Below are 20,181 nucleotides of genomic sequence, written 5' to 3' on the forward strand. Positions count from 1 at the left end.
AAAATACAAAAAGTTAGCCATGCGTGGTGGCGGGCGCCTGTAGTCCCAGCCACTCGGGAGGCTGAGGCAGGAGAATGGCGTGAACCCGGGAGGCGGAGCATGCAGTGAGCTGAGATTGCACCACTGCACTCCAGCCTGGGCAACAGAGCAAGACTCAGTCTCAAAAAAAAAGAAAAAAAAAAGCAAAAAAAAGAAAAAAAACCGTGAATACCATCTCTACTGTCAATGTATCATGGACTATAACAACTATGCTATTATTTCTGCACAGTATTGTTAAATAATTCTGACTGAAAATATTTAAATGAAATACACATACACACTTTGCCTTCTAATACCCATCAATCATTGCCAACATTGACTTTTAATGAAGACACATAACCAGAGATGATTTTTAAAAATTAAGGATAAATTATATTAGAAAATTTAGCTGGAGCAAATTACATATGATTATTATTAACCTGAAGTAATTTATATTCATTATATTGCCAAATCTTGGTTATAATAGTCAAAAAGGAAAGATTCATGATAATGATCTAGAGGTAGAACACATGCTGTCAACTGGAGAACTGTAATTGTTCAGCATCTTAAGTGTATTTGTTGCTTAATTATATATATAATTTGTACAGCAAGTGGAATGATTTACATGATTATCAAATAACTGGATTATAAATGAAACCTGATATTAAGCTAAATAAAATATTGGCATATAGTGTTCATTTATGAACTAATATTCTTACCTCTAGCTTCATTTACAAATTAATTATGCTACAAATATATTAGTGTTCCACAACTCTTTCACGTTTCCATCAATATCGAGTTTATTCCATTACAATGTAAAATTAAAAAAAAAACTGTAGAACAATTACTTCTGCTTCAGAGAATATAGATTACCTATCTTCCAGTAAGATGCTGCAATTTATTTAGATAACTGCATTTATTGCATTGATTTTAAAAAATTACTCAATATACTTTCTTCTTTGCTAATTCCTGGGGAAAAGAAATCCCTTTCATTTTAATCCAAATGACCATTAATCATATTGTAAAGTGTAATAATTAACCCTTTTTTGAGTGTCGGAGACACATGAATAGTGATTTTATTTGGTTTCAATAATCAAGTAAATTAAGTGATAAAATGGAGGCCATAAGTATGTGATCTTGTTTTCTGGTAAGACCAACCCATTAATGTGCATGTAAAGATGCCTGTCATCAATTTAACAGCTTTCTGAGTTTAATATACATTAAGAGTTTTATTTTTGGAACAACTTAGTAACTTTTAGAAACTTGAGTACAAGCGTTGGCAAAGGTTCTATAAAATTCTGTCTACAGAGTATGTGGAATACAACCTTGGGTCATATCTCCAAGGAAAACTACCACGATTAAAGAGAAAATGCTTTGTCAAACTTACTTGTTATTGTAATCTAATTGTGTAAAATGCCAGCCCCATTCTGAGTGGACACTTTAACTTGGCTTCCCCTGGGAAACAGGAAATGAAGGGCCCAAAAGAACTAGAAGCTGCCTCTCAATTTTCTTTCAACCTGGCAAAAGCATTTGCATGTATCTGTGCCCCTCTCTTGGCTACACTCTCAGCTTTGATACACTACTTGAGCACGTGGAGGTTTACCTACCAAATGTGACCCTTATATGAATAATATGAGACTTTTGTATCAACAGTAGTGATGGTTTTTGTTTTTAAGTCACATTTTATTGTAAGTCTTCTCTACCTCTCACTATATGACAAGTTTAGTGAAGGTAGAGTCTGTGGCTATCTTGTTTATTATTGTTTTATATCCTGGAACTATCATAGTGCTTGATCATAGAAAGGGCTCACTAAATATTTATGGAAGGAAAGAGAGGAAAGAAGGGAGAGTGAAAGAAAAAACATTCAATATTCTCACTCTTAAACCAAGAAAACAATTGTTTACTTTATTTCATTATAGTTAGAAAAACTTAACGTGATACTACCTTCAATAAATTTTAAAGTCTGCAGTACAGTATTGTTGACCACACTAACAATATTGCCTAGTGCATTTTTAGAATTTATTTGTTTTTCTTAGCTGTAATTTTGTGCCCATTGTTTAGTAACTTCAAATTTTCCTCTTCCCTCAGACCCTGGCTACCCCCATTCCACAATTTGATTCTGTGAATTTGAACATTTTCATAGAAAACATTTTTGTAGAAAATATTTTATGAGTGGAATTATGCAGTATTTGTTTTTCTGTGACTAATTTATTTCACTTGGCATAATGACCTCTAGGTTCATCCATGTTGTTGTATGTTTCAGAATTTCCTTCTTTTTTAAGCTCAAGAGTATTCATGTGTGTGTGTGTGTGTGTGTGTGTATGTGTGGCATTTTCTTTATTCATCTGTTGATGAACATTTAGGTTGTTTCACAGTCTTGGCTATTGTGAATACTGCTGAAATGAACATGGATTTTTAAGTGATAAAGAATAAAGCTCTTTTCATTTTTTAAATGGAATTATTTTTTAGAAAATATTTTGTTCCAATTTTATGATTTTTTTGCTATTCTTTCATGATTAAAAGTTATGTTTCATTGTTATCAGGTTGTATATTTACATATATATTTTGTCTGATGTTAACAATGGCATGTTTACTTTCTTTGTGTAAGCTGATGTGTGGAAAATATTTTCCTAGCTTTTATTTCACATTATTTCATATTTTATTTCAATCATTCATCTTGCATGGTTTGGCTTCCTTCCTTCCTCCCTTTTACTCAACTCAGAGTGAATAACTTTTAAGATAAAACAAGTTTAACAGATAATTTAGCCAGTTCACATTTGTTGTAATTCATGATATTTGTGTGTGTTTATCTCTTCATTTTTGAATTATTTTGCTTTTTAATACATCTTTTCCCCATTTCTTCCACATTACCTTCCTTCTTTATTATTACTTGAGATTCTTTGTGCTGTTTTTGTTCCATCTTTTTTCAACTAATGGATTACAAAATTTGCTTCTTTTTATTGTTTGTCTAGTAGTAATTGTTAAAGTTTTGAGGCCTGTAAGTAAAAAATTTTATATTAATACATAGACTTATAAATCAGTACTAATATCTTGTCTTGAACAGGACTTCATCCTTAGAATACTTTTTCTTTCTGCATCATCTGCTTTTAAATAGTCAGATATTAAATCCAGATTGCCATTGTTTCATTTTTAAACTTTGCAGCAGAGATTTTTTAAGATGTGAACATAAGTTGTCTATTGTCTTTGCTGCTCGTTATTTTGTGTTGTCTTTCTCTTTCTTGGATTATTTTTTGTTTTGTTTTGTTGAATCAGTAATCTTTTCAGAAAATGACTGTAGGTGTTAAATTTCTGAGCAGTTATGTATCTGAAAATATCTTTGCTCTTACATTTGGTTAATACTTTGGCTAGATTTAGAATTTAAAATTATGAAATGTTTTTCTACAGACTTGTGAAGATACTGCAATGTTTGTTTCAGCACATGGCCTTAGAAATGGGATATCTATACCAATCTTATTCCCATTTATCTGTAAGTAATATACCTGTTTTTAATCTTCTCTGAGATATTTTGGAATTTGCTCATTATTCTTGGAATTTTGAAATGTCATCAAAATATGTCTGAGTGCTGGTATTGTTTAGTAATCTTCTATACCTCAGGGGAAATTTCAGTCTAAAGATGTATATCTTTTCCTTCAGTTTTTTTTTTTCTCTCTCTCTCTATACACACACACATATATACACATATATACATATATATGTGTGTGTGTATATATATACCTTTTATGTATTATTAGACAAACATTGGGATTTCTGTTTCCATTCTCTGTCTTAACTTTTTTATGCTCTCCAGGCCATGATGTGTTTGTCCTATAATCTGGACCAAAACCAAGGTACACATTTGTAGCTCACAAATTCTTCACTAGTCACCATCTCTGACTTATCCTAAACGAAATTTTATTTTATTTTTAAAGTGATTATATTTTAGATATTTCTTTTTATAAAATGCCAACCAGTTTTTCTTAATGGCTGTAATGTATTGAATCCCTTAAGCTAGTTCATTATTCCTATTTCAATATTTTTTTCTACTTCTTCTATTAAATTTTTTTTTTTTAGAACTAGTTGTCTGCTGTTTGCATTGGAGTAGCACATACAAGCCATGTGTCCTGAACTTCCATTTTATTTTTCTACTTTAGCCTTCCCTGCAAACAGGGTGGAACACATACCAAATTTTGGCCAGTAGAACAAGAAAAATGTCATGTATACCACTTCCGGGTCTTACTTCTAACATACTCCCCAGCTGTTGGATGAAGGAGAGATAGTATGCTTTTTCTAGATTCTAATCACTTGATTGATGGCAGGATGCAAAGAATACAATGGAGGACTCTAATTCATAGATGATGGCAGAGTTGCTATATGTAGGAAACTGGATCCCCGAATGACTGGAACAAAACTGCCCTTCCTGTCTCACCTCCTGCCAACCTGCACTGGGCTTTGTTGTTAATATTTTTAGGCTGTGTGTTTTAGCAACTAGCCTACCCTTCTTTGAATGCATGCTCGCCTCACTTTCTTCCTGCTATTTTTTCTCTATTTGCTGGTATTTGGTTTTCTGTTTATATTTATCACTAAGAGTCTAAGTCACAATTTGTTTTTATTCTTTGAAGATATTTATACATCTGCATCTTATGGAAAGGATAGGGGATTTAGCCAGGTGATATATATAAAAAGCATGCTTTCTGGATTTGGAGGCTCCTAAATGCTCTGTTTCTTACCCCAATTCTCTCTTTTAGAATTTTTTTTAGGGTCAGATCCCCTCATCTAGTACCTCTGCCTTTAACTGCAGTCTCATGAATCCAACTGCTGTTCAGCACCTTCAACTCAGATGTCTAATAGGCCTCTCAATCTTGGGAGACCCGTAGCTGAACTTCCACAGAAGGATGGGTCTGCTCCTTCCCTAGTCTCCCCATATCAGCAGATGATGGTACCCTTCACCCTGTAGCTCACGCCAACCTTGGATTCATCCTGATACCTTTCGTGTCCTATATTCTACATCCAGTGTATGAACTAGTGCTCACTTTTATGACCACCTTCAAACAAATGCCATATCTGAGTCTCTCTCACCACTCCGCAGCTACATCCCTAATCCAAGTCACCGTCGTCTTTCACTTACTCTATTGCAGCAGCAATAGACCAATCTGGGCTCTGCTCCCATTCTTTTCACCCTATGTTATTATGTATTCAGCAGCCTCAGAGAAACTTAAAACATAAATCAAGTTCCATCACTTCTTGCAAACAACAACAAAAACACCCCTTATAATGGCTTTAAGTCCTAAGCATGACCAATACAGCCATATGGCATCAAGCTCCTGCTTACCTCTCTGACTTTATGTTCTATAATTTCTATAATGTCTATCATTGTTCACTGCATTTCAGTCATATTGGTCGTCTTGTTATTTTGGGGGATGTGTTCCCACCTCAGGACCTTTGCACAGCTGTTTCCTCACCTAGTAGCTCTTTCTCTAGATATTACTTGGCTTCCTCCCTCCCTTTAATTGTTTCTGACACAAAATGCATCTCCTTGGAAAAGGGTTGCTCTCATTCAGTTGTCATTCACTGCCCCTCTTTATCCCTTTTCCCTGCCCTTTATCTTAATAACATGTAACACCACCTGGTGTGACCAAGATAGATTTGTGTTTGTTCTTCTTCAGAATAGAAACATGACCAGGGTATGGGACTGACCACTTCTCCACCAGCATATCCTCTGAGGGTGCTGAATCATTTCTGTTACACAGTGGGTGCAGAGGAAATGTTCGTTACCTGAGGCTATATATCAAAGGGCTTCATGAAGGTTGTGCTTTACTGTCAATCTGGAGTCAGATAATTCTTTTCTTTATTTCTCCTATGTTTTCTTTGTAGAGATCATGAATATCTTAAGCTTTATGGTGCCTCTCTCTCTATAGTTTGGCTATGAGCCTCCCCGAGGCAGATGGTTAACTTTATTTAGAAAGAGGGTTTCAGGACTTTATTCTAGTGATAAATACTGTGGCTGCTAGTCATAGAATAAACAAGGGCATGAGAGAAGGCAGCCAACTAGACCAGCTGTTCACACCATGGTCCTTTCATAATTATCCTGGTTACTGCCTCTTGGCTGTGTGTATTGCTTGACTCCAAGTGTGGGGTGTCTTTTGTAGAGCTTTATCTGGAGCTGTTTTAGGGAGAATCAATCTCACTTCTAGTAGATTTCTCCTGTGTAAGTGTGGGCTTTGATTTCCTCTACTTCTATTTCTACTAAGCCCATTACTGATATTAATCCCATCTACTTTCAACCTGCAAGGAATTTTACTTTTCAAATTTCTGATTGGATAGGTAAAAATTTTCCCCAATGTGCCATGCACTTATTCTAAAATAAGATTTTTTCCTAACGTCAGTAAGATTTGGTGTACAAGGAGAGACAGATATATATGACTTAAATTTTGTCTTCTTTGCCTCTATTGTATGTTACTGGTTTTATCTTCTGTGTTGTTGTTGTTGCTTAACAAATGTAGTTCGACATTTGTATCTTATCACTGTTTTCTTAAAAATAATTTAAGTGTTGTTCTGCTCCCTTTTATAATTTAGAAAAGATATAAAAATGTGGACCATGCCTTTGATCAGAAATTATTATGAAAATTGTTGTTTAGGATTTGAGGGTGCAAACGTTTATTAAGAGATTGTAATTTAATGAAAGAGAAGTATGAATGTTCTTAGAATTGAGGTGTCATATGCATTAAGTGGATTACTAGATGGCCCCACTGATTTCCTGTTTTTCTTGTTGTGTTAATCTATATATTGAATTAAGCACCTCAAACTGTGAGTTATTAGATCTCATATATCTTCATCCCTACAGCAGTTTCTCTAAGCTCTGGTCATTTCTGCTACTTTGGAATCTAAAACTGCTTCATAACTTCCTAGATAGAAATAGAATATGTGGGTGCTCAGAGTATCAGATAGACCCCATATATAATAGCTATGAAATTTCAGGCTCTGTAATGGATTATAGGATATTTTTGAACCTTGATAGGCTGTAGGATTAGTTGCTTAAATACATAGTACCATAGATTGCAAGTGTTTAAAAATCTTGATGCTGGAATTCATTAGAAAAACAGGAATGATTGAATACAGTTTGAGAGGCTAGAACAGTGGATTTCAAATGCTAGCCTGTATGAGGGTGCCTTGGAGGGCTTCTTAAAATACAAATTACTGGTTGTCATTTTCAGGGTTTCTGATTTACTAAGTATGGAATGGGCCTGAGAATATGCATTTCCATTAAATTCCCAGATGATGTGGCTGCTGCTCCTGGGATAACATTTAGAGAACCACTAGATTAGACAGTCTCACAACAGGGATTTCTAGGGACAGCTTATTGGTTACTTCTTGATTTGAAACTGGAATACCCAATTTGGGGATTTTCCAGTCTATCTCATTTCATTTTCTTCCTTCCTTCCTTTTTTCTTTCTTTCTTCCTTCCTCTTTTCCTTCCTCATTCTTCCTTTTTAATCTCTCTCTCCATACCCATCCCATTTCCTCCCTTCCTATCCCTTTCTGTCTCTTCCCCTTCCCTCCCCTCCCCTTCCCACTCCTGTCCTCTCCTCTTTCTTTCTTCGCTATTTCAGGCACTTTATCTCTTAAGCACTGCACTGCTTTGGGTTATCCATGTAAGCTTAGAAAGAGAGCAATAGAAAAGGAATTGAAATGTAAAGCAGATATCAAGAGAGCAAAATTTGTCATTAAATTGGATCCGGTAATTATTTGTCTGTTTATTCGTAGTCCAAGTGTGATGATCAAAAATGCTTGACAATCAATAGACACACATAGCTTTTTCAAGTTGGATAGGACCATTGAAACTACCTGGTGGAAACACATCATTGTATTGATGAGAAAACTGAAGCAAGAATTTGAAAAGCATCTGAGCCAGTGTTTTCTTTTCCACATTCTCATCACTCTCTGCTGTCCACAGCTGCCCCTCATGGCTATACTATATGTTGTCAGTTATGTTTTGATTACTTCTCTATATATTTATCATCATAGTTTACTAAAATTGTTAATATTATATATTTTGCATATAAGCAAGGATGAACATTTCTAGTTCTTGAAAGGTAAGAATAAAGTGATTACATATTACCTTGAAACAGTATAGAACAGTTTTTACTTTAAAATATATTTTTCAGTTTTTGTGGGTACATAGTAGGTGAATGTATGTATGAGGTATATGTGATACTTTGATGCAGGCATGCACGGCATAATAATCATTTTCCAGAAAATTAGGTATCAGTTGCTTCAAGCATTTATCCTTTCAATTAATGCTCTAAGTCTGTTGGCATTAACACAATTTTTACTTTCTGATGAGAAAGTTGCTGCCACTTTGATCATTGACTTTGTTACAGGAATTTTGTTTTCTTTTCTTTTTTTTTTTTTGTTTTTTTTTTTGTTTTTGTTTTTTTTTTTTTTATCTTTTGAGACAGGTCTCCCTCTGTCTCCCAGGCTGGAGAGCAGTGGCACGATCATGGCTTACTGGAGTCTCAACCTCGTGGGATCAAGTGATCCCCCTGCCTCAACCCCCTGAGTTTCTGGGACTACAGGTGTGCACCACCATGCCTGGCTAAATTTTGTATTTTTTGTTGAGACAAGGTTTGTCATGTTGTCCAGGCTGGTCTTGAACTCCTCAGCTCAAGTGATCCACCTGCCTTGGCCTCCCAGAGTATGGGGATTACAGGTGTGAGCCACCATGCCTGGCCAGGAATTTTCTTGAATGCTTCAATAACTTTATTCCATTTAACTCTCACAACAATCCCATCAAGTCAAGTATCATGATTATGCTTCATCATTCATTTCACAAATTAATAAGCAAAGTCTCAGGGGATTGTCACTTCCCAACTTACTACATACTAGTGAAAAACCAGTTTGAGCTCACACACAAACTTTGAAACACTCTTCAAAAGCAATGTTTTCAGCACCTAATCTTTATTGCCTCACAGAGTTTTATACAGATACAAAATTATGAAATGTAGCTGGAGCCAGGAACTATGACATGGAATATACCTGGCATACACATGGTCTCTGTCTTTTCCTACATCTGTGAACTTGTTGAAGCTTTAGATGTCTTCCCAGCCCATTGACCATGAAGACATACTCACTGATGAGTCATCTTTACTAGTCATCTCTAGCTACCTGGAATAAAACACCCAGTGCAGTATCTGGGATCCAGTGGGTATCATGGGTCAGTTAGTTCTCCAGGCTCAGTTCCTTTTCTGGTTGCCTGAGCTTGGAAAATTCATAATATCTCTTTGGACCTCAGTTATTCATCTGTGAAATTGGGCTGTAGGCGGGCTTGAAACCACTTTGTAGATTTTTTTGGGAGAGCTAAATTAGGTAATGCACATAAAAGTGTTTAGTGCAAGGTCTGGCACATAGGACTCATTTGCTAAATATTCTTAGGATCAGATGAATAACTGTCATGAAATATTTTGTTAAACATTGGGATTGTTCATGGGGAATATTATATGGTTGTGTGTGCCACTGGCCATGTTTCTCCTAATAATTAATAAATATTAAATATTTTAAAATTAAATATTAAATAATTTAAAATTGAATATTAAATAATTTAAATAACTAAATAATAATAATAAATATTAATAAATACCTTTGGCAAGTATATACTATGTCTTCAAAATCTTTCTTTTCAATTTAATGTTTCCATTTATCTGCAATGTTTCTTAAGGCTCATTTGCATGTGGGTAAAATTCAGGCTACAATAATTGTCAAGGAAGCATATTTCTCTTGTTCTGCTCCTATCCAAATGGTGCCCCCCTGCAAATCTTTTCTCCCAAATTATTCCTGAACACCCAAATAAAAATGGTAATTTTTCTTTCCCTTTCTCCTGGATTGTTATTTTAACATCTGCTGGGAGGACCCACACCCTGGACTAGGCTAGTAATGTACAGACCATGGTTTTGATGTCTGTGCAAAAGGTACAGCTTTGTTTGTTTCTCTTCAATTTTTTTTTCATTGTATGAAAATATAATATAAAATGTACTATTTTTAAACGTATGATTCACTGGTATTAAATGCATCTATAATGTTGCGGAACTATCACCAAAATCCATTGCCATAGCTCCTTTAATCTTACAAAACTAAAAAGGTGAACTCTTTACCCATTAAGCAATAACTCCCCGCTCCCCCTCACTTAAGCCCCGGGTACCGCTATTCTACTGTCTGTCTTTATGATTTTGGTTATTCAAACTACTTCATATTAAAGTGGTATTGTGCAGTGGTATGCCATCTTTTTGAGATTGGCTTATTTCACTTAGCATTATATCCTCAAGGTTCATCCATGTTATAGCATACTTCAGGGTATTTTTCTTCTTTAAGACTGAATAATCATCCATTGTATGGCTATACCACATTTTGCTCATCCATTCATCCAGCCACGGGTACTTGGGTTGCTTCCACTTTTTATCTATCACGAATAATGCTATAAACATGAATGGACATATATCTCTTTGAGTCCCTGCTTTCGGTTCTCATGGGTATATATCCAGAAGTAGATTGCTGCATCGTACAATAATTCTGTGTTTATATTTTTGTGGAATCACCATACTGTTTTCCATAGCATCTGTACCATTTTGCATTTCCACCAACAATATATAAACATTCCAATTCTTTTCATTCTCACCAAAATTTGTTACATTTTGTTGCAAAAGTAATTGTGGTTTTTGCCATTAAAAGTAGTTACTTTTGCACCAGCCTAATTTTTTTTTTTGGAGTTTTTTTTTTCTTTTGATAGTAATGGGTGTGAGGTGGTATCTCATAATTTTTATTTGTATTTCTATAGTGGTTAATGATGTTAAGCATTTTTTCATGTACTTGTCAGTCATTTCAGTATCTTCTTTGGAGAAGTGTCTGTGTATTCAGCATTTGCTTATTTTCAAATTGAATTGTCAGTGTTTTTTGTTGTTGAATTTTAGGAGTTCTCTATATATTCTGCATATTAATTTATTATGAAGTATAGATTTGGCTTTGATACCACTAATGTCACTTCTTACCTTTGAAGTCACAGTACCTGTAATGATTGCTTATGTTTAGCAAATTAACATCATTAGACTTTCTCTGTCATTATTTAACTCCTTCATCCTAAGACTCAGGCATGTGCACCTCAACTGAGGCCAGGGATGTATGTCCCTGCTGTTGGGGGAACACCTGTCCTTAGCTCTGATTCCCTTTCTCCAGGGTCATCTCTATCCTCTCTTCTGATGAGGGTCCACCCCACGGATCCTAAGCCACATCCAAGTCACCTGAATTCCAGCATGATTCTTACTTAGATTCTTAAGTTTAAATGCTTATAATTCCTTCTTCCTTTCCTCCTCTTATTAAGTACCTTTAAGGAAGTAGGAAAGCTCTCAACATTTAGAAACAAGCATATGGAAACAAGCATTTAGAAACAATAATATGGAAATATGAATTTCCATATTATTACCACCTTATGACGAAGATGTCCTGACACATTTTACATTTATATGGTCCTGTAAAAGTTTTCTAAATAATCTGGAGCATATTATTTCTTTGTATCTCCACTTTGTGAACTAGACAAGGTAGATATTAAAATTCCGAGTCTCAAGAAGTTTGAATGATTTTTCTTAAGCTTAGTCAGCTAATTAGGAGCAGAATCAGGACTGGAATTTAGGGCTTCTGGCTCCATTTTATCTCTGAGACTTGTGCTATTCTACTGGGATATCATTAGAAGAAATGCCAAATGAATGCCATTGCCTCTTCAGCCCTAAACACAAAGCCCAGTTAAGTGTTTCCTTGACATTTTTCCTGACATCTATAAAAATTCATATTTTATTTTTATTCACATGCTGATTGATTTAGATGTTATGAGAATTAGATAAGTTCCAAAAGGCAGAAGATAGGCTATACACATATTTTTAAAAATTTGTCATTGTTCAAACAATATTGAACATAAAATTGAAATGTCCCTCATTATAAAAAATTCTCCAAGAGTGACTAGTTATGAGGTTATATCTTTTGGCATGATGCATCTCTAAGCAATGCTTGCATAAAGTATCTACCAAAGCTGACAGAGCTTCCCTAAGGCCTAAAGAACTTGGCAAATGTTGTTGAACAAAAATGACAACAATGAAACTGTGTAGGAGGATTCTGCATTAGTGCACCTAAGAATGTTCTCTCTAATTTGAGCACTTCTCACCATGGAATAATGCTTTTGTTCCTCTCTGTCTTTTTCTGCTGTCTCACAGAGACTCCTAACAGGGGGCCCTGGACCAGGCTTAGACACCATTGGGATGGACTAGAGGCATTCCATGGAGGTGACCAATTACAGCCTAGCTACACACTCCATTTTCTTCTAGCATCTGAAATTATTGACTCGAGCCCATTTGTGGGGTCACCAAGTCACCTTCATATAATATTTATTACACGTGCAAAGTCAGAACATATGGAGAGCATTTGCATTTGAATGGGCAAACATGCTGTTAGATAAATTAGAAAATCTTCTTTACATTTGCATTTTTCTTTATTTAAAAAAATCAGTCTATGATGTAGTAGAGCTAGGAATATCCCCTTTTTAGTTGACTTTTCTTCACTCTATGTTTAAACTTTCTAAGCACTGAGGCATGTGATTAAAAAGGAACTATTTTCCTAATACAAACAAAAGCATTAAACATCCTGTAAAACAAAAGTTGTTCATTTTAAGTTGCATTACATAGAAATAGGACATGTTTCAGATTTGTGCAAGCTCATGTACTTTAAAATCAGACTTGTCTGAAATTTCTTTTGTAAGGTATTAGAGAACTTTGGAATTATACCTTTTATTCTTGAATGTACATTCCTCAGAGAATCATCTCTATGCACAAATAATATTTATTTTATATTTTTAATCTACTTTAGGAGACCCACTTCATTCTTCTACATGTTAGGTTGAAACAGTTTTGAGTGATGAAGAACTGATTTTATGGAGCAACTAATGATTTTGCTGTTGCTACTTTTGTGCCAGCAAATATGTAATTCACAAGGATGTTATAAAAAAGATATTTATCGAGCCTCTAAAAAAAAGTAATCAAAAGATCAGCATGTATAAATTTCTTAAGACTACTCATGACATCAAGGAAGATGAATCAGTATTAACTTAATAACTCACTAATTTGTACACACTTGTAGTCAGGTGCTGGGTCAAATTAAATTGGAATGATTTGTTGACATGAGGATTTCTGGGTTCATGATGGATTCCTATTAAAACAATTTTTATGTTTTACGCCTTCTCCCACCAAGTAGGTTTTATGGTCTTGTATACACATTACATGAGGGAAGTAGTCCTTTAACATTTTACATGCTGACGTATAGTCTATGTCAGCAGTCCCCAAGCTTTTAAGCACCAGGGACCAGTTTAATGGAAGATAATTTTGCCATGGAGTGGGATTGGGGAAGGGAGATGGTTTCGGGATGAAACTGTTCCACCTCAGATATCAGGCATTACATTCTCATAAGAAGCATGCAACCTAGATCCCTCACATGTGTAGTACACGATAGGGTTCATGTTCCTATGCGAATCTAATGCTGCCACTGATTTAACAGGAGGCAGAGCTCAGGCGGTAATACTCGCTCACTTGCCACTCACCTCCTGCTGTGTGGCCTGGTTCCTAATAGACCATGCACCAGTACCAGTCAGTAACCTGGGAGTTGGGGACTCCTGTTCCATATGTTATAAAAACTTAGGCTGGGCACGGTGGCTCACGCCTGTAATCCCAGCACTTTGGGAGGCTGAAGTGGGCGGATCACAAGGTCAGCAGATTGAGACCATCCTGGCTAACACTGTGAAACCCCATCTCTACTAAAAATATAAAAAATTAGCCAGGCATAGTGGCACGCGCCTGTAGTCCCAACTACTTGGGAGGCTGAGGGAGAATCGCTTGAACCCGGGAGGTGGAGGTTGCAGTGAGCCGAGATCATGCCACTGCACTCCAGCCTGGGTGACAGATGGAGACTCTGTCTCAAAAACAAAACAAAACAAAAAACAAAACAAAAACTTAAAGAGTTATTTGAGCCGACACAGTTGCATAGACCTGTAGTCACCAGCTACTTGGTGGGCTGAGGCAGGAGGATTGCTTGAGGCCAGGAATTCCAGGTTACAGCAAGCTATGATTGCGCTACTTATACTCCAGCCTGGGTGACAGAGCAAGTCCCTGCCTCTAAAAATAAAATAAATTTGAAAAGAATTATTTGGTGATTCAAATATAAAACAAAATCTATCAGATATTTCTGAAAAACATATTGTTACATGTTTTAAGAAGGGAATTAAACTCCTAGACTCTGTATAGTATAGGAGTTCAATACTATAGGTTGATCTATACTTCTAATGTTGGATATGTATTTTGTGCTTTTTATTTAAAATATCATACATTTTATGGCATTTCTTGCTTTGCATTAATTACTGGACATACCCAGAATCCTTTCCTTCTAATAAAAGCAACCTCTTTTCCCAAACTTTTACATGTTGTTTATATTTTCAACCCCCTACACAGTTGTTAAGTATTGAATTTGGAAGAATTCGAGGGAATAACATTAATGACAGTGAACCATGAATTAGGAATCTCATCCTATCAATAGCCAATTTCCCTCCTTTTCGGTTTTGTGTCTTAGTAATAGTCCTTTAAACAACAAATGATAAAGTAAGTGATCTGAGCCAATTTCCTCTAGACATGGAACAGTTCAACCAAGCCTCACATAAGCTCACATTTCCTAATTAGCCGCTTAACTGTTGACTTGAGAAACGGTTTACAATACAGGATTATACATTAATACAAATTATAGGTAAAAATTCAAGATCTTGTTAAATCTTTACAGTTCCACTCATTATTCAAATTCTTCATCTTTACATCAAATTTCTCATCTTTACACTCCTCTTACCCAGGTCATCTCCACAATATGTCCAAGAGACCAAATTTGCAAGATATCAGGGGAGAAAAGTGAGTCTGCCTCTAGGAATTATAACTGATACTTCCTTTGTGTGATGAACAGTGATGTTTATATATTTAGTCATATGCTATTAGGGAATAGATATCTCTAGATCAGAGAACAGATTGTGTATTAATCACAGAACATCTTAGCACTAGTTCCTCCAGCCCTAGTTCCTGTGGAGTAACGCGATGAGGGCCAGATATCCATCCCCATGGGCGGCAGTGTTGCACTGCATGAGAGGAACCCTGGAATTATGAAACTTGGAGCTTACACAGGACAGCTGGGCACATCTGCCCTTCTTCCCCTCCAGAGATAGAAAGACTTGTATGTATTCTGGCATGTAAGCAAATGACTCTTGGGGAGAGTAAAAAGATGCCTCCAGGTTTTATTTCATGAGCATATGGCTCCAGAGAGACACATCTCTAAATCTCTCAGGAAAAGTTCATTGTCTTTTACTTCTGAGACATACTGTCCATTCAGTCATTCTTTAACCAAGGTTGCCAGTACTCTTTTTGCTAAGAAACCCCAGATCACGCAGAAATGTGAATGTGTTCACAGAGAATTGTCTCTCAATCAATGGTACCTAGTACATAATTATACGAAGTTCTGGGAATATGTGGTAGGGATTGAACCCGTGAACTAGAATTATGAGCATTGGAACTTATCTAAACCAATTAGCGAATTAAAAACTTACACATTTCTTGAGAAAAGAATTTTATAGATTAATAATTACATGTAGGATATGCATATCTCAAGTTGTCTGGGGATTTCATGTTTTGTATACTTTATCTTACAAAATAGATTCCAATTCATATTGTCTGGGTATACAAGCATTAAGGCCTTCCAAAAGCAAAATCAAGCGAAGTGTGAAACAGGAGTGGTATATGGAGGTATAGCAAGTAGTGTCCCTTGATACCCTTGGGGAATTGGTTCCAGGATGTCCCAAAGATACCAAAATCCATGGATGCTCCAGTCTCTGATATAAAATGGCATAGTATTTGCATGTAACCTAGCCCATTTTCCTGTATACTTTATATCATCTCTATATTACGTATAATATACATAATACAATATAAGTGCTATGTAAATAGTTGTTATATTTGCATTGTTTAGGGAATATGACAAGAAAAAAGTTTGTACATGTTCAATACAGATGCAATGCTTTGGAACGTTTTGGGGGATATTTTTGAATCCACAGATGCAAAACTCATACATATAAAGGGCTGACTGTATTTAAGTTCCTCATTCTGGTGTGATTAATTTTATATCTTTTTGGTATGCTTGTGGTTCTCAAGTCACTAATGTTTTAGAAAGGCACACTGTGCAATTGAATGCTAAGGCCAATTCTTTACCTCTGATGTCTGGAATAAGAGCCAGATTTCCCATCCTTTTATGGAACTACAAGCATCATGGCTATTAGCAATCCCAGAATAGTTCTACTCCCACATTGGCTGAGTTTAAGATCTTTTTCTCGGTTATTTTATTTCTAAAGACAGTAAAAAGAGCATCAGAAAAGCATTTGTGAGGCTGAAGTACCTCACATACCAATTTTGTGGGCACATTTTTGGACCCTTAAGTTCTTTTTGACAGTTTTCTAAACTCATGCCCAGAGTAGTTTCATTTATTTAATATTTGTCTTACCCTCTACTTACAGGAAATGCAAGGCTCATCAGGTTTTTCTGGGAGTAGCATGACTCAGAGTCTGATGTACGTGAAAAAAACACAGCGGGAATCCAAACACACTTATGTCATTTTTATGTGTTAGAGAGAAACCAGGAAGCATGAATTCTCACTTTTCTTAACGTCTTTACAGTGTCAAAGGGATATTCGTGAAAAGGGGTTGTGGGAATCATTGTTTTGAAGTGCATCCAAGACTAGAAACCTGGTTTATGTGTGCTATTTTGCCTCCCAGTCTAAGCAGCCTTTTTATATTTATTCCAAGTTGAAAAACTGTAAACTACTTTTTCTTTACACATACACAATATATCTTTGTCTGTAATCAGATTAGAGCTTCATTTCCACTGACCAATAGAAGGGCGGGCACTTTTATTTGATTTAAGAGAAACTTGGGGCATAATGCATGTTTTTGAACCTCTGATTGGACATGACAAACAAAAAACTTGAGCTAGACCATGATCATCTGAGCTATTTCCAATGACTTATCTTTGTAATTAGAGTATTGCCTCAAACATTTCCCTGAACTCTGATTACTGTGGATACGATATCACTCAACAGAACTTTATCTTAGGAGCACTAAGAGTGTGGAAGACAGAGGATAAATGTTGTAGTTTCATTTGATTATCTTTGCAGATGCTCACATTTTTTTTTTTCTGTAACCAACCAGTTCTCATTTTGATGAGAGTGTTTGCAGAGATAGTTATGCTGACATTGTAGACTAGGTGAGAGAGTAAGTCTCCCTCTCTTAAAAAAAAACAGTGACAATGTCACTTCTGCTCATAGTCTGTTGATCACAATGAGGCAAATGGCCAAACGTGATGTCTATAGGTTGAGGAAATTGTGTATTTGTGAGTAGTAATAGCACAGCAGCCACTATGCCTCCCAATCATACTGGAAATTTCTAAAAAGCAAAGTGTTTTTGGTTTGTTTTAGGTAATAGGTTGATGTTTAACCTATTAAAAAGGCAGACCCTGGTTTGACAAAAATTAATAATTAATTTGGGAGCCAGATACAAACTTAGGTCTTTTGAATTCTTGTTTCTATATTCTTATTTTGGAAGTCTACAGTTTGGTTTCATATGCAGGGGTGTTAGATGAAGGTGTCTTGTTTTGCAAATAGAAACAGTCTCAGGAGATAAATAACAATGGCATGAGAAATTTATGAAGTTTATTTTTAGCAGCACTTTCAGGCAAGGTTTTACCATCAATATTTTCATTGGTACCCAAGAAGCCAACAGAGGAGGCCATGTTTTATGAATTGATGTGGCTACAAATATTAGCCCTGACATTTTTTAAGTGAAAAATGGCAGAAAAGATACAGAACCAAATTAATATAGAGTCTCTGACAGCAAGCAGAGATGGAATCCTTTCTAACAATTATGACCAAAGGTATGTATGTGTGTGTGGTAGTTTTGTTTATACTTGCTTGAATGCTGTCCTTGTTCCTTTTTTTTTTTTTCCTCTCTCTTTTTTTTTGTAGTTCTAGCACCAAGTGACTGATGGCTTCCTCCAAAACAATGTCAGCAGGACGAGGATGTATTGGCAGGGTATCTTTTGAATCAGTAACCCCATACTGATCCTTGACCTAATTAACAGTCTGCTATAGGCATCTTGCAGTTTACTGCTACTGCCATCTCAACATCAAGAAAATGTTGGTTACAAGAAACTTAAAGGGTGTCCCACTCAAGCCATTATAAATTCAGTTTTATTATGTTTTATTATGCTAAAATCATGTGAAGTATAGCTGGCTGGAAGCCTGAATACTACATTGTTTTATATTATACAACGTTTATTGGAAGAGTTTGTTTGCTTTTAAAGGAATCCATCACTATTAGTCTCGTGGCATATTTAACATCTGGTCAGGTCAGTTCAATACTTGGAAATGATGTGTTGATACGTGAAATTTCCAGCAGACTTTAACACATGCCTTTGGATGTAAGTAAACACTTTTGTCCACAATAAACAAAATGTAACTGAGCAAATGGAACTGTCATAATGCTTTGAAAACTGTATCATACTGACCAAATCTATGCCATGATTTTACTTTCCACTGATAGAAAGAAAAGTAACTTTGATTATTGCAATGTGGGCAATTCACTTACGTTGTCTTATTTAACTTTCATGAAAATCTTCATATAGTAGCTATCATTATTCCATTTTAAAATGGGAACAGAAGCTTAAAAATGGAATAATTTAAAGACATACAACCTAGAAGAGGCAAAGCTTCTGAATATAACATCTATCTAACTCCAAAGGTCTTGGTTCTTATAAGAATCCATTCTGTTTTATGTCTATGATTGTAAGCTTTTAGCAGTTTGTCTTCTTCTATTTCTAGGCCTAGAAAGGTGCAGAAACTGCTTTGAATTCCTCAGGGGCCTTGTCAGGCAAAATAAATATATTGAAAATCACTTTGACCATTTCTAAATCCTTTCCTGGATCAGAGTTGGAAGTAGCTGCTACATTCATATGCATTGGTGATGCATTTTCATCAATGGCCCCTACTTCTGGGTTGGCTGAGATCAATAAATCTTAGCAGTTTATAAATGGAAGAAATAGCTTTACATATCTTGTCGTCTGAATCCCTTTGGATGTTTTAAAAGAGGTGATTAAAGTAAATTTATGTTTCTGCAGATGCATGTAAAGCTAATTGTTTAATTAACAATATAATTGGTGAAAGGAAGTTATGTTTAATAAGAAACAAAGAAAGCATACCACTTCCTAAATATTCACATTAGCCATTTGTTAAATTTGCAATGAGTTTCAGCATACACACATACACAACACAGACCATGTGTGAACATTAGGAAGATTGATTTGTTTAAAAAATCCCCTTCCACATCACATAAATAATATTTCCTACTGAGAGTCACTGATGTGAGGAAGAAAAATAACCACATGACAGGAAAAGAAAAACATTAAATTTAGTTATATTGCATATTTTTTGTGTTTATTAGTTGTTTTTATTAATTGTAGGCAAGCAGGTAAAAAAAATCACCTGATTTGAAAATTAATAACCCAGGGCTCAAACTATTAATTAAGGCATATAGCAAATGCCTTTTAAAAGTATTTTATACTGACTGGGCACTGTGACTCATGCCTATAATCCCAGCACTTTGGGAGACCAAGGCGGGTGGATCATGAGGTCAGGAGATTGAGACCATCCTGGCTAACACGGTGAAACCCCTACTCTACCAAAAATACAAAAACTAGCTGGGCGAGGTGGTGGGCGCCTGTAGTCCCAGCTACTCGGGAGGCTGAGGCAGGAGAAAGGCGTGAACCCAGGAGGCGGAGCTTGCAGTGAATGGAGATTGCACCACTGTACTCCATCCTGGGCGACTGAGACTCCGTCTCAAAAAAAAAAAAAAAAAAACAGGTATTTTACCCATAAGTTTTTCTAGTTGCTAGTTTACGAAAGATGAGAATACATTCAAAGAGCAAGGGAAGGAGAGTGTCTGAGCAGAGGAATTATTAAAAATGAGTACAGTATTAACATAGTTATCCTTGCAACAGCCTGAGGTCAGGG

General features: G+C 35.7%; 1 long non-coding RNA gene across 1 annotated transcript in view; it reads left to right on the forward strand.

The window, feature by feature from the left end:
* The first annotated feature begins 2,349 nt into the window (after nt 1-2,349).
* The window catches only part of LOC110744038, a 578,563-nt gene continuing 560,731 nt past the window's right edge, over nt 2,350-20,181 (forward strand). The window contains exon 1 of the long non-coding RNA XR_002524096.2: nt 2,350-3,505. This is a non-coding gene — a long non-coding RNA (uncharacterized LOC110744038). The remainder of the gene's footprint in view (nt 3,506-20,181) is intronic.

The sequence above is a fragment of the Papio anubis genome, chromosome 8, assembly GCF_008728515.1.
Source record: "Papio anubis isolate 15944 chromosome 8, Panubis1.0, whole genome shotgun sequence".
NCBI lineage: Eukaryota > Metazoa > Chordata > Mammalia > Primates > Cercopithecidae > Papio > Papio anubis.